Genomic DNA, 23,217 nt, shown 5'->3' with positions numbered 1-23,217 from the left:
GAAGTGCTTTACCAGACATACACAGTGAGACATCATTACGCATACTCTATACATATACATACTGTAGATTAGATGGATGCAGTCCCTGCTATAGCTGGCTCAAAGAGGAGGAGATACAGAGGTAATCACACGGCCGCACTACGTAGGGCTGCATTTGAGCACTTAGTGCACACATAATAAAGTTTATTAAGTTAAATTATTATAATTTTATGTTTTTGAATAAAAAAAAAACCTGCCAAGATATTTTTGGCAGGGCATTGATGATCCGGTGCCAAGCCCTTGGATCTTAGTGCCTAGCGATGCCCCTACCAACAGGTCAATGCAGGTCACTAAGACAATCGCCCCCTCTATCCGACGCACCCTCCTCATGTAGGAAGGCATCCAAAAATGTTGTCCCTGGTGTCAACATCTAGAAGAGGAAATGGAGATGCAGTTTTTACATTGTTAGGCAGTGCCAAAACTATGAGGCGTTAAAACAATATGAAGCACAATATCTAGACCCACTAACCACACAATACAATGGTTGGTCTGTGCTACACCATCAACATTTTATTACTCAGCATAAAACAAATTGAACAGTGTTTCTATTTCAACCAATTCTATAATTCATCTGCATACAGTACAAACTAAATATTACTTTTTACATTGCGTCTTAATGGGTTATTCCAAAAATCACAATGTGGTCTTATTATAGTGTACATGTATATATATTTTTTGTGCCAATATAACTCCATTTGCACCTGCACTGTTTTGCCAATATTTGCTCCCAAAGGATGGCCATCCATGGTCCTTTTACCATTCAGTTGTCATTGGAACCATCCTGGTATAGCTTCACTGCTCCTGCTCGATCACGAATAGTTCAGTGTCTCTCATCTGTCTTCCTTCCAACATAGTTCTGCTTTGGGACATGTCTGCAACTGAGCTGCTCCAGTGAGAGATGATGTCACTGAAAGTAGTGGAGTCTCCTCCATTACAGTGCAGCCTCAGAGAGGCTGTGTATAGGGGGCTAAGAGGTGTGATGTGCTGCGGGATGTGTCTGTATATAGAGGGGCTGAGAGGAGTGATATAATGCAGAATAGGGCTGCATGCAGAGGGATATAAGGAAAGGTATACTGCAGGATGGGGCTGTATACAGAGGGCTGAAATTTGAGATATACACTGAAGGATGCGACTGTAAACACGAGTCTGGAAGGAGAGATATACTGCAGAATGAAGCTGTGTATTACAGGGGGCTGTAACGAGAGATCTACTGCAGTATGAGGCTATTTATAGAGGAGGTAAGAGGTGTACTATACTGCAGGATAGGGCTGTCTATATAGGGGATAGAAAGAGATGTACTGCAGGTTAAGGCTGTGTATAGAGGGACTGAGAGGAGTGATATACTGAAGGATGGGGCTGTATATAAATTGGCTGAAAAGAACTGAGCTGTTTGTTACCTGTTGCTGAGAGATCAGTGATGTGAAACTCTAAATGTTGCTCTGTTGATGCATATGTCAGAAGATTAAGCTATCCCATAAGGATCAACAAAAGCAACATTTGTAGTTTCACACTGATTTATCAGCAGACAAACAACAAAATACAACTCTGCACTGCCTAGTTATTACAAGCTCTATTATGGAGTAATGCAGGAGAATTGAGCTCTACTGTAAAACAGCTAACAAATATGAAAACTCAGGCAGCCAAATGTAGATGGCATAAGATATAAAACAGTTAGGAATTGTGCTATACAGGAGCAGAGAATGCACAGATTAATAAGGTGGGGTTTGTCAGGAGCACCTGGGGGGTTGCAGCCCTGAGAAGGAACAAGTGCTGTTCGAAATGTAGTTGATAAGAATGGGATCAGCTATGTGAATCTGCATATAGAAATAAAAAAAAGACAAATATACAAGTAAAACATTTTGATTGATGGAATTAATTTATATATTAACAATAAATATGCATTTACTGTTCTTTGAAAAAAATATTGCAATTGTTTGAATATTTCTTTAAACTTTCATGTTCACAAGTCCATAAGGCAATCTTTCCTCAGTGTTCTCTCGGGCTTTCAGATGATGGAACATCAGACAGAGTCTGTGAATAAAAAGCAAGCTGTTTATATCTGTAGATGACTGTTGAGAGTTTAAATAGGGTGTGGAGGTTGCCCCATTGGCCACAAATTTAGATATTAATCACACATGGTGACCAGTCCAGACTGTTCAACAGAAACACAAACTACCTACCTTATTATATCAAAATATTGATCATTTTAATATGACTTAACTGACTGCCTCTCTCACCAGGCAGTGTTGTACTGGGAGTTCTGGTGGGTGGCACCAGAACACCCAGCAATACACAAGAACTTTCTCAAACCTGCCAGCAAACCCAGCATCACTGCCGCTCCCTTTACCAGTGCTGTCTACACACTGAGAGAGGCAGACATTGCTGAAGTCATATTAAAATGATCAATATTGTGAGGTAATAAGTAGCAGCATAAAGTATTTTAAGTACATGATCATACATTTCTAGTGATGCATTGAGTAGTGGAAGTGTTTTTTCTATATTGAATATAGGATACATTTAGATAGATAGACCTAAATAAACAAATAAAGATAATATAAGAATTTAATTACTGCTACATGCAGTGACACAGGCCATACCAGCAAAAGAGTGGTGAATATAATAAAATATTGCAATCTCAAAAGCTTTCACATATTTTATTATTTTGGGTCATCCTAAGCTATTGAAATGCATTTAAATTTAGCTATTGTTCTCACTGAAGTTAAACCCACCTTAGTTTATAGATGGACTATAAAATAATATAAAGAATATATATAGAATGTTATTGAAGGGGTTCACTACAGGATTACAAATTAGTTTAGAAACTGATATATTCATGAGATGAAGGTTAGAACAGTAAGCTTATAAAACAGATAGAACTAATTATGCAGAAAAGACAACATAAAGCCCTCAGCACATGCATGTTTTATATTCATGAACACATCATTAAAACTTTAAGACACACTATCAAATTCTACATTTTAATACTCTCCCCTACAGCATGCGACCCTCCCAACAAGAAAATCAGATTGTTTAATGGTCTTGTTTGTCACACTGTTTTTATATGTCTGCTGCCTAAGCAGATGTTGGCATTCTTACTGACAAATACTTTTTATCATCAAAGACAATTAACCTATTCTTCAACTTCCTCATATAAAATGTGGCATTACCAATCATGTCTGTATTTCACAATTCTAGCACAACTGCAGACAGAAAAACATGTACATTGTACTATATTTTTATTAATTTGATTTTATTTTTATGTTCAAGAATGCTACATTTATAAAAGCAAAAAGATACAAACAAAAAATAAAATAATAGTATATACAGTAGATATGATAAATTAGATTAGATTTATCAAAATTAGTGCCAGTAAGAAGAAGAGCAGCTACTCATAGCAACCAATAAAGAGCTTTTCCTCATCTGATACTGTTCACACTACAAATGTTGCTGCAACAGTATATATCTTCTCTACTAGCAAGTATTCAGTTTGCCTGGTCCTCATTGCTTAGATTATAAAATAATCTGAGCACACTGCAAAAATCTTACAAAAAATGGAATAAAAACTCCAAAATATAGCAAATATAAAGTATTTGTATACATTTTTCAGTGCAGCTGGTCCTACGTAGTAGCAGAAAGTCCATTAATAACTCAGCAAAAGACAGAAAAAAAGCTAAATTAAGGCAACTAAACACTATTACCGTCTGATGTTGTAGAAAAACCTCACAGACCACTGGCTTTATATTGATGCTTTTTTTCCAGGCAGTTCTTCTATTCAGGCAGCAGTCATTAGGATAGAAGTTGGATTATTACTTTACACTTGGAGGGTGTTCTCAATGCCTAAGATGTTTTTCACAAAATAAACGCTGCGATTCTCTATACATCAGTGTACCCAAAACATAGTGTAAAACCAATAAAAAAAAAATTTATTCAATAATGCATTTAGCATACGCACACGAGGACATAGTATAGTCAACACATCAATATACAGTGCTGGCCAAAAGTATTGGCACCCCTGCAATTCTGTCAGATAATACTCAGTTTCTTCCGGAAAATTATTGCAATCACAAATTCTTTGGTATTATTCTCTTCATTTAATTTGCTTGCAAGGAAAAAGCACAAAAGAGAATGAAGCAAAAATCAAATCATTGATCATTTCACACAAAACTCCAAAAATGGGCCAGACAAAAGTATTGGCACCCTCAGCCTAATACTTGGTTGCACAACCTTTAGCCAAAATAACTGCAAACAACCGCTTCCGGTAACCATCAATGAGTTTCTTACAATGCTCTGCTGGAATTGTAGACCATTCTTCTTTGGCAAACTGCTCCAGGTCCCTGATATTTGAAGGGTGCCTTCTCCAAACTGCCATTTTGAGATCTCTCCACAGGTGTTCTATGGGATTCAGGTCTGGACTCATTGCTGGCCATTTTAGAAGTCTCCAGTGCATTCTCTCAAACCATTTTATGGTGCTTTTGGAAGTGTGTTTTGGGTCATTGTCCTGCTGGAAGACCCATGGCCTCTGAGGGATGCCCAGCTTTCTCACACTGGGCCCTACATTATGCTGCAAAATTTGTTGGTAGTCTTCAGACTTCATAATGCCATGCACACAGTCAAGCAGTCCAGTGCCAGAGGCAGCAAAGCAACCCGAAAACATCAGGGAACCTCCGCCATGTTTGACTGTAGGGACCGTGTTCTTTTCTTTGAATGCCTCTTTTCTTTGTCTGTACACTCTATGTTGATGCTTTTTGCCAAAAAGCTCTACTTTTGTCTCATCTGACCAGAGAACATTCTTCCAAAACGTTTTAGGCTTTCTCAGGTAAGTTTTGGCAAACTCCAGCCTGGCTTTTTCATGTCTCGGGGTAAGAAGTGGGGTCTTCCTGGGTATCCTACCATACAGTCCCTTTTCATTCAGACGCCGACAGATAGTACAGGTTGGCACTGTAGGGACTGCACGGCAGCTTGAACTTGTTTGGATGTTAGTCAAGGTTCTTTATCCACCATCCGCACAATCTTGCGTGGAAATCTCTCGTCAATTTTTCTTTTCCGTCCACATCTAGGGAGGTTAGCCGCAGTTCCATGGACTTTAAACTTCTTGATGACACTGTGCACGGAAGACACAGGAACATTCAGGTCTTTGGAGATGGACTTGTAGCCTTGAGATTGCTCATGCTTCCTCACAATTTGGTTTCTCAAGTCCTCAGACAGTTCTTTGGTCTTCTTTCTTTTCTCCATGCTCAATGTGGTACACACAAGGACACAGGACAGAGGTTGAGTCAACTTTAATCCATGTTAACTGGCTGCAAGTGTGATTTAGTTATTGCCAACACATGTTAGGTGCCACAGTTAAGTTACAGGTGCTGTTAATTAAACGAATTAGAGAAGCATCACATGATTTTTCTAACGGTGCCAATACTTTTGTCCATCCCCTTTTTTAGGTTTGGTGTGGAATTATATCCAATTTGGCTTTAGGCCAATTCTTTTTGTGTTTTTTTCATTGAAGACAAATTAAATGAAGAGAATAATACCAAAGAATTTGTGATTGAAATCATTTTCAGGAAGAAACTGAGTATTATCTGACAGAATTGCAGGGGTGCAAAACCATACACTTAGCGTTCTACCAAATCCAAGGTTTTGCCCTTAAGCTTCTTTAAGGGACATCCTCATAGAACCTGAAAGGGCAAAACTCTGGGTCAGGCAGGACATGGAGTGTATGGTTTTATTTTCCAAAATTGAACTACATTGATGTTCCCTGGAAAATATGTTTATAAGACTCTGAAATCCCCATGGAGTCTATTTAACCCATTTTGAAATCTGTAATGCAAACACAACCTTTTTTAATGTAAAAGTGAGTTTAACCTATCTGGCAAGGGGAAAACAGATAGCAGCCTGTGGTAACCAGCAGCCGATTTAGCCACACATATCAGTTTCAGACTTTGAAGGCATCACCTCATCTTTCCCATGCACAAATGTCCCGTTGAAACATCTATTAAATATTCTGCTTTGTCTCAGTAATTCATGTGCCTGAAAGAGCTGCTGTGCTCTGAAAGCTTGGAAGTATAATTTTTCTGGTAAGTCAATAAAGGTATCCCTAAAATATTTTAGTCATTTTGGGGCATAAAAGTATTTAGATCGATTTTTCTTCCTAACACAATACACAATATCATTTTTTATTGTACGTCATATGGGGGCAGATGCTTACCATCCTGTTATTCATAAACAGGAGGTGCAAACAGAGGCTTTTTGTGCAAGCAGTTCAAAATGCATCCTTTAATTAGGGACACAAAGCAAATGTACTGTTTAGAATGTGAAAAAGTTCGGCAGTGTTGTCTACCACTATGAAACACAGTGGAAAGCCTGGAAATGTGTGACTGTTGTGGATGTTCAGTGACTGCCGAAAAAGCAGCATGGTGGAGAGTTCGGACAGGGCAGACAAGATTTGTGGCCGTTTAGGGCCACCAATGGCAGCCCAAGCAGCAGCGGAGTTACAGTATAGATGACATGATAGTCAAGCAGTAGATGTCTAGCTGAGCATGGCCCTTTGACACTGATGGCAGCAGAATGGTGTACAAGACAGACAATGGACTGTCAAGCAGGCAGTGGGCATAGCCAATTTAATCATTGGCCACACCCATAGGTGAATGAAAGTTGGCACTAAACCATTCCTTATTTACTTTGACAAATGTTAAGTTTTCCATACTTGTAATGCATACCCTGCTCAGCTTCAGTTTGACAAAGCTAGGCATGACAGTACATCTAAAGCAGTTCATGCCACTGGTCCAATCTGTTGAACCAGAAGTCCATAGGTTTGGAGCTTAGGGTATCTGCTAGAAAAAAAGGAGAAAGTGCAGGTAAGACTAAACCTGACTATTTAGGTGATGCAACTCTATTTGCTGAAGTGCACTGGCAGATAAATCGAGTCCATCATGTTATATATGTTAGAATTGACTAGCTATTGAGCCCGTTCTATGCCCGGGGTGAGCATTTTTATTGATATATGCTCTCCCATCCTGGTATTTATGCTGCCCCCATCCTGGTATTTGTGCTGCCCTCATCCCTATCCTGGTACGCATGGCACCACTCACCCTCAATCCTGGTATGCATGGCACCCCTCACCCTCAGTCCTGGTATGCATGGCACCACTCACCCTCAATCCTGGTATGCATGGCACCCCTCACCCTCAATCCTGGTATGCATGGCACCCCTCACCCTCAATCCTGGTATGCATGGCACCCCTCACCCTCCATCCTGGTATGCATGGCATCCCTCACCCTCAATCCTGGTATGCATGGCACCCCTCATCCTTACCCATCCTGGTATGCATGTCACCCCTCATCCCTATCCTGGTATGCATGTCACCCCTCATCCCTATCCTGGTATGCATGGCACGCCTCATTCCTATCCTGGTATGCATGGCACCCCTCACCCCCAATCCTGGTATGCATGGCACCCCTCACGCCCAATCCTGGTATGCATGGCACCCCTCACGCCCAATCCTGGTATGCATGGCACCCCTCACCCCCAATCCTGGTATGCATGACACGCCTCACCTCCTATCCTGGTATGCATGGCACGCCTCATCCCTATCCTTGTATGCATGGCACGCCTCATTCCTATCCTGGTATGCATGGCACCCCTCATCCCTATCCTGGTATGCATGGCACCCCTCATCCCCCATCCTGGTATGCATGGTACCCCTCATCTCTCATCCTGGTATGCATGGTACCCCTCATCCCTCATCCTGGTATGCATGGTACCCCTCATCTCTATCCTGGTATACATGGTACCCCTCATCCCTATCCTGGTATGCATGGCCCTCATCCGAATCCTGGTATGCATGGTACCACTCATCTCCAAATCCTTGTATGCATGGTACCCCTCACCCCCAATCCTGGTATGCATGGCACCTCTCACCCCCAATCCTGGTATGCATGGCACCCCTCACCCCTAATCCTGGCATGCATGGCACCCCTCACCCCCAATCCTGGCATGCATGGCACCCCTCATCCCCAAATCCTGGTATGCATGGTACCCCTCATCCCTCATCCTGGTATGCATGGTACCCCTCATCCCTCATCCTGGTATGCATGGTACCCCACATCTCTATCCTGGTATACATGGTACCCCTCATCCCTATCCTGGTATGCATGGCCCTCATCCAAATCCTGGTATGCATGGTACCACTCATCCCCAAATCCTGGTATGCATAGTACCCCTCACCCCTCAATCCTGGTATGCATGGCACCCCTCATCCCCCAATCCTGGTATGCATGGTACCCCTCATCCCCCAATCCGGGAATGCATGGCACCCCTCATCCCCCAATCCTGGTATGCATGGCACCCCTCATAACCCAATCCTGGTATGCATGGTACCCCTCATCCCTCTAATCCTGGTATGCATGGCATCCTCTGCACGCATAAAAAAAAATAAACACTTATACTCACCTTTCTTCCCTGTGCTCCAGCGCTGCTGTGTCCTCTTCTGCTGGAGGCCGGGCGAGGAGAGAGGCGCCGGAGCACCGCGCTGTCTGGCGCCATTTTGCTGAAGACACAATGTACGAGGGTCAGTCAATAAGTAATGCCTCCTATTTTTTTTCTCCTTTTAATTGGCAAGAAATTCAAATGCAATTACATAGGTTGAAAACCACAACATTAACTATTAATTTGTCACTTTTCAATATAATCTCCATCCATTTCCACAGTCTTGGTCCACCGTTTAACAAGGGCATGTATTCCAGCATGGTAAAAAGCATTCTTGGGACCCACCGTGCACAAACTTTTCTGTATCCCAGTTGTCCAATAATTTTCATCACACTGCCTTTACTGAGGCATATACTGCCTTTACTGAGGCAGATAATGCCTCACAATTCATCTGCAGTCACCCGGCGGTCACCACGAATGATGTCATCGACTCGCTGAATGTTGCTTGGAGTCACTGCAGTTACTGGCCTGCCACTCTGCATTTTGTCAGCCAACGGTGATGGCCCTTCAGCTGTGTTACAGCGACGAACCCATTGTCTAACAGTATTGACATCCACTGTTACATCACCGTACACATTTTTCAGTCTCTCATGAATTCGAATGGGCGTTTCACCTTCTGCATGCAAGAATTCAATCACAGAACGTTGTCTAATACGAACATCGATGTCAGCCATTTTGCAAACGGATACAGTCCTGCCACCTGTTGGTGCAGGAAGTTGCAATTGCTGTGGATTGGAGAAGAAGGTTTGAGGAATTGTGCCAAATTCGAATATTTAACATAACTACCTTATTTAAGGAGAAAAAAAATAGGAGGCATTACTTATTGACTGACCCTCGTAAATGTGTCTTCAGTAAAATGGCCCCGGATAGCGCTATGCGCATGCGCTGATTCCGACACCTTCACTCCGCCCCCGGTCTCTGGCCAGATGAGAGGTGCCGCAGCAACGTTCCTCCCGGTCAGATAAGTATGTAAGTATGGCACCGGAGATCGCAGTATGCATTCAGTGTCTACGCATACCGTGATCTCCGGCACCATACAACACTCCTCTTACCTGTAACGGCTCCAAGCGTTCTTCTGTCTGGAGCCAGACTGTGCGTCGCGCATACGCAGCCTATAAAGGCTTCAGACAGAGGGACGCTTAGCCGATTATATTATACAGTTATATGAAAAAGTTTGGGCACCCCTATTAATCTTAAGCTAAATGTTTTATAAAAATTGGTGTTTTTGCAACAGCTATTTCAGTTTGATGTATGTAATAACTTTTGGACACAGTAATGTTTCTACCTTGAAATGAGGTTTATTGTACTAACAGAAAATGTGCAATCTGCATTCAAACAAAATTTGACAGTTGCATAAGTATGGGCACCTCACCAGAAAAGTGACATTAATATTTTGTAGATCCTCCTTTTGCAAAAATAACAGCCTCTAGTCGCTTCCTGTAGCTTTTAATGATTTCCTGGATCCTGGATGAAGGTATTTTTGACCATTCCTCTTTACAAAACAATTCCAGTTCAGTTAAGTTTGATGGTCACCGAGCATGGACAGCCCTCTTCAAATGATCCCACAGATGTTCAATGATATTCAGGTCTGGGGACTGGGATGGCCATTCCAGAACATTGTAATTGTTCCTCTGCATGAATGCCTGAGTAGATTTGGAGCGGTGTTTTGGATCATTGTCTTGCTGAAAGATCCATCCCCTACGTAACTTCAACTTTGTCACTGATTCTTGAACATTATTGTCAAGAATCTGCTGATAATGAGTGGAATCCATGTGTCCCCCATCTTTAACAAGATTCCCGGTGCCGGCATTGGCCACACAGCCCCAAAGCATGATGGAACCTCCACCAAATTTTACTGTGGGTAGCAAGTGTTTTCCTTGGAATGCTGTGTTTTTTTGACGCCATGCATAACGCCTTTTTGTATGACCGAACAACTCAATCTTGGTTTCATCAGTCCACAGGACCTTCTTCCAAAAAGAAATTGGCTTCTCCAAATGTGCTTTTGCATACCTCAGCCGACTCTGCTTGTGGCGTGCTTGCAGAAACGGCTTATTTCGCATCACTCTCCCATACAGCTTCTCCTTGTGCAAAGTGCGTTGTATAGTTCACCGACAGTGACACCATCTGCAGCAAGTTGATGCTGCAGCTCTCTGGAGGTGGTCTGAGGATTGTCCTTGACTGATCTCACCATTCTTCTTCTCTGCCTTTCTGATGTTTTTCTTGGCCTGCCACATCTGGCCTTAACAAGAACTGTCCCTGTGTTCTTCCATTTCCTTACTATGTTCCTCACAGTCGAAACTGACAGGTTAAATCTCTGAGACAGCTTTTTGTATCCTTCCCCTGAACAACTATGTTGAATAATCTTTGTTTTCAGATCATTTGACAGTTGTTTTGAGGAGCCCATGATGCCACTCTTCAGAGGAGATTCAAACAGGAGAACAACTTGCAAGTGGCCACTTTAAGTAGCTTTTCTCATGATTGCATACACCTGGCTATGAAGTTCAAAGCTCAATGAGGTTAAAAAACCAAAAAAGGGCTTTAGTAAGTCAGTAAAAAGTAGGTAGGAGTATTTAAAACAAGAAAATGATAAGGGTGCCCATACTTATGCACCTGTCAAATTTTGATTGAATGCAGATTGCACATTTTCTGTTAGTACAATACACCTCATTTCAAGGCAGAAAGATTACTGTGTTCAACAGTTATTACATATATCAAACTGAAATAGCTGTTGCAAAAAGACCAATTTTTATAAAACATTAAGCTTAAGATTAATAGGAGTGCCCAAACTTTTTCATATAACTGTAGATGCTGCATTCGTTATTTGTAAAAATAGTTAATCTAGTGAAAGAATATTGCACTCATGGAAGCGAAATAATTTTGGTTTGAAAATATTAAAAATTTTACCATTTCTGGCAATTTTTCTTATTGACCTGCTCCGCACAGTGACTGCACATTTGGGTAAGTGTTGACTCCACAGGGAGTGCATAGTGGTCACATGGTTAAACATGCAGTTGGTGGCTTTCAGCTGTGAAAAAAGCTTTACTAATAGGGAAACACAGAATTTCTTGGTAATATGTCAATTTCCCTCCCCAAAAATGTCTTAAAGAGAACCTGTCAGTATAATTTTGCAGTGTAAAGTAAGGGCATGGCCATAATGGTGCTGTTATACTGATTAAACTGATACCTTTAGTAAAGAAATCCACTCTGTTGTTGTTTAATCAGCATTTGAAGTTTTCCTCTAATGAGATTTCTGTGCCCAAGAGCAATACTGTGGGTATGGTCTTCTCCTCCTTCTCTGGCACCTCCGGCTGCCTCAAGTGTTTCAATGACGGCAGCAGCATGTGCGCAGTTACTTTTTTTACAATTGATTCAATTCAATTATTCATAGGATTTTACTTAGAGGATAGTACAAACCTTTTTTCTTTTTTTTATGATTAGGGATGGGTGAACCCAAATGGTAAAGTTCGAGGTCCGTACCAGACACCTAGTGTCCGTGCACGGACCTCAAACACGGACTTCTACCGGAAGTTACTGTTCGGGCTCGGCACCCCGAACAAAGTTTGTTCAAAGGCTGCAGCGCAGCCAATCGACAAGCTTTTCCGGTGTGGGCACTTCAAGCTCAATCATAGCCATGCCAAGTATTTTAATCGAAAGTCCTTTAACTGAACAAAACACTCCTCCACAATAACCCTCTTTTATCCATTTATTAATGTAAAAATGAAATCTATACTCATCTGTCCGCCGATAATCCATAATGCTGATGTCCTGCGACAATCCCCAACTCTACTACATCTGGTATTATTGCTGAGCGGTGATAAATGTTACCGCTTAGCCCGGGAACCAGCTCACACTGAGCTAAGCATGAGAACGCGCCTGTGTATGACCGACGGTGATGTTATAAAGTTTACCACCGGTCACACACAGCCTCGTTCTCACGTTAACTTCAGTGTGATCTGGCTGTCTTGCTGAGCAGTAACATTATTGATGTTATCGTTCAGCAATGCAAGCAGATGTAGTGGAGTCGGGGATCGTCGTGGGGCATCAGCATTATGGGTTATTGGTGGACAGATGAGTATTACTTTGATTTTTATTTTTACATTAATAATTGGGTAAAAGAGGGTTATTTTGTTCAAATAAAGGACTTTGCTCTGTGTGTGTGTTATTTTACTTAAACCTACTGTGTTAGTAATGGGGGTGTCTTATAGACGCTTCTCCATTACTAATCCCTGGGCTTGATGTCAGAGGACATAAAACAGCTGATGTCAACCCCAGAACCATTACCCCACTTGCCATTGCACCAGGGCAAGTGGGAAGAGCCGAGGATAAGTGCCAGAATTGGCGCATCTAACAGATGCGCCATTTCTGGGGTGGCTGAGGGCTGGTGTTCTTAATCTGGGAGGTGGCCAATATCTATGGCCCCTTCCCAGTCTGTTAATATAAGCCAGCAGCTGTCTGTTTAGCCTTTGTGGTTATTAAAAATAGGGGGGACATCACATCGATTTTTTGAGGGGTCCCCTTTTTTAATAACTAGTAAAGGCTACGCAAACAGCTGTGAGCTGATATTAATAGGCTGGGAAGCTTCATGGATATTGGTCCCTTCCCAGAATAATAACAACAGCCCCCAATTGTCTGCTTTCCTTCAGCTGGTTATTAAAATAGAGGGGACCTCATGTCATTTGTTTCTTTTATTTCTTTATTTATTAGGTAAATACATGTACAGTAAAATACACATGCCCTGCACTAAATATATATCTCACTGACATCTTTTTTACTATGTACAGACGCTGGCAGGTGAATACTCTCATCAACTTATGCCTGCTCTCGCTGTTATAAGCTTGACCAAGCATACGATGATGAGAGTAGTACTCATCAGCGGACGCTGACCTGTGGTAACCTTTTCACCGGCGTTCACACCTGCTGGCTCACAAACTGTCATGTGTTTGACAGCATGGGAACCAAAGTGCTGTGACTGGCGGTAACATGTAAGGACACCGCCGATCAGAGCTGGTATTTCCCGCGCTGTCACAAAGATGACAGTGTGGGAAACGCCGGATGTTCGCGTCCCCCATTCATTTGAGTGGGGTCCAGGTTCGGGTTCAAGTTTAAGTACCATTCTGATACCCAAACCAAACTTTTTTTTAAAGTTCAGCCATACCTGATGGACCTGAACATGCACGAGTCAGCCCATCCTGATTTACAATATTATAAAATACTTGTAAATATTATGTGTAAGTTAATCTTCCGAATAGCCTTATGTAGTTATGTGCAAAATAACAGCAGTCTAATATCGCTAATGTGTTGAATTGCTGTTTTTGGCAGAAAAGATCATACCACATGGGAAAAAATTAATGATTAGGAATAGGCGAGTAATGGGCAACCAACAGAATCAACAGTCATGACATGCAATCTTCTAATTGGGTGTAATTGACTCATTTAATGAAAGGGGGCATTCTAATTAATAGAAGTGCAGAGTAGTGATGAGCAAATATGTTCGAAATCCGATCTCAAAAGTTAAATTCGGCACGAATGTGGCACATTCGGATTCATGTTCGGAAAAGCGAGCATTTTTACTTAAATTCAGGAAAATCTGTAACGTTCGGCAAATAAGTGCGGGAACGTGATTGCGGGGGAACTACAGTATTTTTAACAGTTTGGCTAGCATAGTGCTTGTGTATGATGAGCGGGGGGACGTGTTAGATGAGTGGAGGGGCTGGTGAGAGCTCAGAAGAAGTCAGATCAGCTGCGCGCTTGTAATCTATTTTTTTTTCCCTGTAACTTTAAGTGAGGAAAGCACGACTAGCTAATCAGAGCGCAGGAAGCATCCACACTGGCTTCTGTCATTGGCTGCTGAAATCATATGTCCTCTCTATATAAAGAGCGGCCATGCTCCCTCAGCGCCATTTTATCCATGTCACTCATGATAGACGCTGCTGCTCAGTGTGCTCCTGTTTAATGAGAGATATTAGCTAGATAGATTGGCGCCTGATTGGAAGTCAGATAGTGTAGATAACTCCTCTGGTGTGTACCTGTGAAATCGACTATGCAGCACATTTTTTTTCTTGTGCAATTACTGAGGTTCAGACAGAAACAGCAGGGCCATGGTATACAACTGTGTTGTGCACTGCTTGTATTGTGCTGTATGCACGAGTATCCCTTCAATCTATTTTTTCACTTGCTAATGTGATAAAACAAGCAAGCCCTTGTAGCCCACCTTTTGATTTTGTGGGGTTGAAATTCAGCTGCATGCAGACTCTGCAGAGCTTCTCAGTACAGAGCACAAAAAACTTTTTTTTATCATTTGCTAATATGATAGTGCAAGCTATAGTAACCCACTTTGTCATTTTTTAGTGGGTGAAATTCAGCTGCATGCACAGTAAAAAAATATATGTTTTCTGCTTCTAGGCAGAGTCCAAAAAATATTTTTTTCTGTGACAAACGTGATACACTCTACTATAAGTCAGCTACTACTTTAGTGACGGTGAACTTCAGCTGTTTTCAGAGTAAAAAAATAGATTTTTTCCTGTTGCTAGCCAGAGTCCAAAAATATTTTTTTCTCTCGCAAACGTGTTACACTCTGCTATAAGCCACCTAGTCTTTTGATGGCGGTGAAATTCAGCTGTATGCAGAGCTTATGCAGAGTAAAAAAATCCATTTTTTGCTGTTCCTAACTTTATACAGCAGGCTAGATCTGAGTTTGAAATATCTTGGAGCATATATTCTATGTTATACAGGTCTCATCCACAGTAAAAAAAATACTTTCTTCGGTTCCTAACGATATACAGCAGGAAACATCTCAGTTTGAAATAGTTTGGAGAATATCTTGATTGTTATATAGGCCTCATCCACAGTAAAAAAATACTTTGGTTCCTAATGTTATACAGCAAGTCATATCTTACCTTGTTATTTAGTGCCGCTGAAATTCAGGTGTGTGCAGAGCTGTTGCAGAGGAAAAAATCTAATTTTGTTTTGCTAATAGTGTGCTCCTATGACAGTATCTGAGCAACATAAGTAGGAAAAAGAGAGGTCGTGGTGGAAGGGGGAATAGGCTTGGTATTCAATGTATACGTGGGGTAGGTAGTAATGTTAGTGAAAGCACTAGTGAACCAACACCGTCATGTCCTATCCGAAGACAACTCACAACTTCTGTTACTGGACGGGCTACTCCACTCCCTTTCTTTGGCAGCCGCACAGCAATACGCCTTCTTGATAAGGGCCAGAAAGAGCAGGTGCTCCAGTGGATGGCAAGCGCTACATCAAGTTGCCTCTCCTCTTCTTCCTCCACCTCAACATCACACACTGTACAGTCTACAGAGGTGGCACCCTAATTACCCTTGCTTCCCCCACGCCGCAACTGTCCTACTGACCAACTGACTGTAGCGAACCACAGATGGGCGAGTCTGCAGAACTGCTCACTCATTCTATACCATGGGCATCAGAAGTGTACTCCAAACATTCACAGAGTCAAGAAGAGGAGGAAAGCATCTGCACCGATGCCTACAATTTTTTTAGGTTAGATTCGGGGCAGGACGAAGTAGGATTCGAGCAGGTTCCTGACCCTCGTCACCAGACGTTAACCACCAGGGAGGGAGGTGATCCTGATGAGACTCAGATACCTGAGCCTCATGTGGACTTTACTGTGCTGTCAGGGCAACAAAAGGAGAAGGGTCACTCTGAGGTGGAGGAGGAAGATGAGGTTACTTTTTCTCCCTATGCCGCAAGCACGAGGAGCAATGCATCCTTAGCCACAACTGCGGTTGTGGCCAGCAGCGGTCGCAGGTCTGCAGCTCACAGGGGTGGCAAGGGTTGCCTAGCCTGGGTGTTTTTTGAGACCACAAAGGATGAACCAACTCACGTTAGCTGCACACTTTGCAAGAAGAAACTCAGTAGAGGGAAAAAGTGCAATAATTAGACTACTACATGCATGAACCTTCACATGCACACTCAACATGCGCTATGCTGGGAATGTCACTGTGCTGAAATGCGGACCAGCAGACCTCAACAACCATCATCTGCCCCATCAACCACATCCTCTGCTTCTTCCTCCTCCTCTGTTACAGTGCCAAGTATTGTCACGCAGGTCTCCCACCACAGAACCTCCGGTTCTCTAACCACTCCAGTCAAGCTGAGTGAGAGCCCGTCAGCGGACATGCCTGCTGTGTTTGTTTCACCGAGCACACTACATGTTTCTCAATCCACCGTAACATCTGCACCTGCACCCCACTCATGGTCCACCAGTTTGTCTGGTTCACCATACTCCACCCTCTCTCAGCACTGCAGCCAGCCCTCAGTCCCGTAATTGTGGTCACGTAAAAGATTGTTTCATCATACACATGACAAAGCTAAGAGATTGAACTCCACCATTTCCAATCTGTTGGCCACGGAAATGCTGCCTTTCCGCCTGGTAGATACAGACGGTTTCCGAAAGCTGATGGCCGTCACAGTCCCCCAGTACCAGTTGCCCAGTTGCCATTAATTCTCTAAGAAAGCTGTGCCTTCACTACACCAGCATGTCGCAGACAACATCACCCATTCCTTGACTAAATCTATGTCTGTCAGGGTGTATTTCACCACAGACACCTGGACGAGTAATCATGGCCAAGGGCGTTACATCTTGCTGACTGGGCATTGGGTGACTCTGGTGGCTGTGGGGGCAGGTGGGAAAGGGCTGCTCCACAAATCTTGGAATCCCTAAGGTTTGCAGAACAAACATCTGTATTCACACTTCCTCCACTGCTTCCGCCTCCTCCACCTCCTCTAGGGTTTCCACCTGCACACTCAAACTCTGCCTTAATGAGACACGCGTTCCAACAGTGCAGAGCGAATCCACACCACCTCTGTATTGCACAGTCAGGGCTCACCGCAATCATTCAGTCTTCAAATTAATATGAGTTGGAGATCGTAGTCATACAGCTGAAGAGTTGTGGACAGCTCTCCAGACTCAGTTTCAGCAATGGCTGTCTCTACTGAACCAGGAGCCAGGGAAGGCCATGTGCGATAATGGTGTGAACCTGTTGGTGGCCCTACGCCCATGCGAGCACACACACGTGCCTAGCATTGCTCACGTCCTCAACCTCGTGGAACAGTGATTTCTCTACCACTATCCCGGCCCGGGTGAGCTTCTTCAGAAAGCAAGGAAGTATGGTGCGCACTTCCGCTGTTCGCATCCCTCATGTCATCAACTTGCATCAATACTGAGGTCTTTGTCCATGCCAGTTAACAGGTTGATATGCAATGTGCTGATACGGTGGAATTCCACTCTGCACATGTTGCAGCGACTGTGGCAGCAGCAACGAGCCCTGACACAGTATGTCATGTTGTATAGCCTGGGCCAACGCAGTACGGACGTGGGGCATATCACGTTTATGGAGTGGGCATAGATTAAGGACCTCTACACCCTTCTGCACAGTTTTGAAATGGCTACAAAAATGGTTAATGATGATGATTTCGTCATCAGCATCACTATTCCGGTCATATACATGCTGGAGCAGATTTTGAATAGCCTGTGGCCAGCACTGGTCGCGGGTCTGCAGTTCACAGTGGTGGCAAGGGTTTTTTAGCCTTGGCCTTTTTTGTCACCGCAGAGGATGAGCCAACTCACGTTATCTGCACACTTTGCAAGAAAAAACTCAGCAGAGGGAAAAGGGGCAATAATTTACTACTGCATGCATGAACCTTCACATGCGCAATCAACATGCGTTACTCTAGCAGTCTCACTGCGATAAAATGCAGACCTCAACAACCATCAGCTACCCCATCAACCACATCTGCTGCTTCTTCCTCCTCCTCTGTTACCATGCCAAGTATTGTCTCCCACCGCAGAACCTCCGGTTCTTTACCCACTCCAGTCAGGCTGAGTGAGAGCCCTTCAGCTGTAACGGAAGCAGACATGCCTGCTGTTTTTGACCGATCTCAGAAAACAAGCACACCACAACTTTATCAATTCATCGAAATATCTCCGCCTGCATCTCACTCACGGTCCAGCGGTTTGTTTGGTTCACCATACTCTACCTTCTCTCAGCACAGCAGCCAGCCCTTGGTCCTGTAGTTGTGGTCACATGAAACATTGTTTCCTCTACACATGACAAAGCTAAGAGGTTGAACTCCACCATATCCAATCTGTTGGCCACGGAAATGGTGGTGTCAGGCCTTATTTTTTTGAACTGTGAACACTCATGGTTGGGTCTCCATCTGCTGGGTTGGCAGTAGTGGAAGAGTTGTCAGTCCCCATTATACTAGTTCTACTCTAGTGAAACTAATTCTTTGGTACAGATATTGTTGTCACAGGGGTACACATGATATAATCGAAATTGGTTTTCTTACTAACGTGGTATATAAAGCAGGCTACATTTCATCTTTTAATTGTTTGGTGCTGATATTGACAGGGCTACTCATTAGTGATGAGCGAACACTAAATGTACTCAACTTAGTGGTTCAGCGGTTTTTCAACCCAGATCTTCCACAGCTTCTTGTGAAAGTATGCCGCGTGTGTGCCCATTTCAGAAAGTCAGCTACAGCTTCCACCACCCTGGCAGTGCTTCAGCAGCATTTGCAGCTTCCGGCTCACCGACTGGTGTGTGATGTGACCACATGTTGTAAATCAACGTTGCAGATGTTGGGAAAGATTTGTGAGCAGCAGAAGGCAGTTGTTGAGTACCAACTTCAACACACCCATTGGAATTCAGGTCAGCCTTTGCACATAAGAGCTGATGAGTGTGCATGGATATCTGACATCTGTGCCATCCTCCAAAACTTTGATGGTGATTGGCGATGACGCCATAATTAGCATTACCATCACACTTCTCTGTCTACTGAAGCGTTCGCTGCTCACAATTAAAGAGGAGGCATTACAGGTGGAGCAAGGAACTATACAGAGTGATGCTACACAGCACAGCCTTATCTCAACGCGGATTGGTTGACATTGAGGAGGAGGAGAACATGGACAGTCGTCCTCTTTGTGAGGACAGGGAAGTCTTGGCTGTCTCGGAAGTCTTGATACCTCTCTTTCAGCCTGTGGGAAGGCTGTATGATTTTCGCTTAATGATGACCTTCAGTAGCCTAAACCATGGCTTTGCTTGTGCACGTTATTTCTCAAAACGCATTTCAGATCAAGCCATTTCCCAACTCTGTAGTCATGAAATTCAAGGTGTCAAAGATCTTTGTGTGTGACTAAGCACCACCGAGAAGTGTGAGATAATGCTGGACGGGCTGCCATTGCTTATGGAACAAACTGCATTAGAGGACTTCTTGGGAGAAATGACAGCCGGAGTAGATATGGTTTCCCTCTATGCCAGTCCTTTCACCGAGCTAAAGAATATGGCTATGGTGAAATACAACTCTCGTCGAGAAGCAGCCCTGGCTAAGAAAAAAGTCTGTGTGAAGGTTCCCGGACATGCTATGGCTGCTTTTTTACAGTGGAATGGCTCCAGCAATCTATAAAATTGCAATCTATAAGATCCCTTCACTAGCTCCCAATTGCCCAGCGTATACAGTTCAAACTACTAACACTGACCTACAAAGCCATCCATAACCTTTCTCCTCTGTACATCTGTGAACTAATCTCCCGATATATTCCCTTACGTAATCTCCGGTCTGGCACGCTGGAGAAACTTGCACCTACTGCCACTCAGTGTCTTCAGCTCCTTTGTGAGAAATAATATTTGGGCAGGCACTCAGTCTACCAAATAAAATTCCTGAGAAGGAAATTGCGGATGGCTTTGCTTCTGGTACTGGGTGCACTGCTAATAGCATGGCATGCCATAATTCACTGGAAATATTCAAGGCTGGTTGGAGATGAGCTCATTTCCACAGAAAAGTACCAGCAGCAAGGTAAGGAGATGGTGGCCTCTATCATCATAAAGGACTTAGCTCGTTGTCTGGGAGACCGAGCACCGCTGCTGTCTACCGTGTGAACATTGTGTTGAAACTTGCAAGGTGTCACGGGTTTACCATGACAGAGAGAAGCCAGAAGACCGCAGTGTCTGATTCCTCTGACTCCTGCACTCATTAGAAGCCTTTTGCCTTCATATTAATCGGTGCAGGGGTTAATCTGCTCAGTTGTGAGTAGTGTTGAGCCACCCCCGTAGTGTTCGAGTTCGGTTCGGTTCGTCGAACACCCGTGTGTTCGCCGAACTGTTCGTCGAACTGTTCGTCGAACACCTTCGAACACCGTTAAAACCAATGGCAGGCAAACAAAAACACATAGAAACACATAGAAAACACCTTCAAAGGTGTCCAAAAGCTGACAAACTGCTCAGATGACACAACTAACACATGGAAAAGTGACAAGTACATATAGTCATGCGAAAAGAAAAGAGGTGGAGGAGTAAAAGGAGGGGGAGACACAGATATAGGCATGTCATGCCCTTCTAAAATCCAAAAAGTGAGAAGCCGAGACGGCCAGTCCGCTCCTGTCCGTGCCACCTCCGTGTCGCCGGGTTTGTGCCAGAGCCGCGGTGAACCCTGACGGCCAGCCCCCCTCTCCCAATACTGGTGCCTGTCCGCTGGTGGGTCGAGAGAGCCCCCCTGTGGTGGAGGCAGCTCTAAGCTTTTTAATTTAAATTGTCCCTCTAATTTGAATGAATACACTTTAAATCCATTTACAAGGATCTATTGGAGGGCAAGTCTCATGCCAGCAGCCGCGTAATTCCAGCTCCAGTAGCGTCCACTAAAGCTGCTGCAGTTAAAAAGCTTTTATAAGGATCGAGCTCGGCTGTCCACCGCAAGGCATCCTAGTGCCAGTCCCAGCCCCTATGCCTTGGGGTGCCTCCTGATGCTCTTCACTAAGTATCCCGTGGTCCCGAAGCATTTCCTTTGAAAAAATTAAGTGTCCAAACTACAGGTGGTGTAGCTTGCTTAACAGCCGGGATAATCTGCTGACTAGCAGACACTGCTACTAGGCACAAAGTATTTCCTGGGCTAGATGCAGTTAAAAATTTGTAAGTAGATACTCTCGTTGGATGCTGAGAAAGCATTCCATAGAGTCTCCTGGCACGCCATATATGATTCTCTTAAAAAGCTTGGGGTAGGGGTCTAGGGGACCCTTTTATAGCCAAAATCACGGCCCTGTATCACAATACGTCACCTAGGCTGAAGATAAATGGAACTGTAGCACCGAGGGCTCGGTTGCTACAGACGTATTGCACCTCACCCAGAGGTGTGATATCTCACTCTCAGATAAGGATGGAGTGTGGATCAGGACCCGACACCTGCATGCATTACACCACATTGCCGTGGGGCAGGGCGACCAATATGCCCCTGAGATGGGCACGACAGTCCCTGTCCCTGGCTGGAGTGGGGGGAGGGAACACTGAGGAAGGGGAACCCTGCAGTGCAGGAGCAGGGAGGAAGCAGTTCCTGGGTGCATTGAGAAGGGAGTATAAAAGGTGGGCACCATCTTAGTTCAGTGCAGAGAAGTCTGAGCAGAAGTGGCAGGGAGCAGGGGCTCTGCATGAGCTCTGCTCCGGAGGCGGGCCTAGTAACAGAGGCCCAGGCCTGCAAGAGGGAGAAGGAAGGAAGAGGAGCGGAGAAGGCTCCAGGAACGAGGAATGAAGGGATCCCAGGGGTGCGGACGGGCGAGTCGCCACCGCACGCCCGAATCCACCTGCGTGGAGGGGTCAGGCCAAAGGGGGAGACCGGTCCCCGAACTAGTGGAGGCAGGAAACGACCCTCAGCTAGAAACCGAAGGCTCTGACATTTTATGTGGCGCAGCCCCTTGCTCCACCCGCTAGGAAGGCACCACATAGGGTCAGGGAAACTGGCGCCAAGTTTACCAAGAGGAGGCCCGAGGCAGCCGGACAGAAGTGTTGGTAAGAAAGGCCAGACAAAGGACACACAAAGGGGTCCTGTGAAGCGCTCCAAAGTTATCTGGGAGTTGTCTGAGCCCCTCACCTGGTGAGCACAGTACGACGTGGGCAGCCGTTACCTGCAGACGTGGTCTGGATAATAAGAACTGTGAGTAAAGGCCCTGAACTGCATCACTGACTCCGTGTCGTTACTGCTGCTGCCCTGCACCATCACCCCCATCCTCCGCATACACTGCCCTGAGGCTATACTCCTCCCGTGGGGAGTTATGCTACGCTCTGCTGCACCCACAACACCAACCTTAGCGGTCTGCCCTGTAGCGGCGGTTCACTCTGACCGCAATCCACGGGTGGCGTAGTCGGACATTTAAACATCAAAACCACATAAATAGTTCCGCCACTGGTTTGACCGCCCTGAGCCACGGAACCGGATCGCCGCCACGAAGACTACAACCACCAGCATCCACCAAAAAGGGTCCGGCTCCGGGTGTCCCAAGGCCCAGGGGGTGCGTCAGAACATTTTCATCACCTTTCACAATCACCAATGGGACAAGGCAGGGATGTCCTCTGTCCCCTCTCTTATACATCCTAGTGACGGAGCACCTGCTCTCATCAATTCGCCATAACCCCAATATTAGGTGGATTGAGGTGGGAGGCACCGAGTACAAGTGCTCTCTATTTGCTGATGATGTCCTAGTATATATCACTCAATCACATATATCCATCCCTGCTGTTATGGCTGAAATAGATCACTTTGTTACATGGTAAAATTTTAAAATCAATGCAGCGAAGTCTGAGGCCCTCGATGTCTCCCTCCCTAAATCCATATAGGATTCCATCCAGTCCAACTTTCCCTTTGCCTGGCCCTCACAGGGTATCAAATACTTAGGAATTCCTATTC

This window comes from Phyllobates terribilis, unplaced genomic scaffold (genome assembly GCF_046119375.1).
Source record: "Phyllobates terribilis strain yellow unplaced genomic scaffold, ASM4611937v1 Scaffold_1__5_contigs__length_1240528914, whole genome shotgun sequence".
Classification (NCBI taxonomy): Eukaryota; Metazoa; Chordata; class Amphibia; order Anura; family Dendrobatidae; genus Phyllobates; species Phyllobates terribilis.
This window is presented reverse-complemented; position numbering follows the sequence as displayed.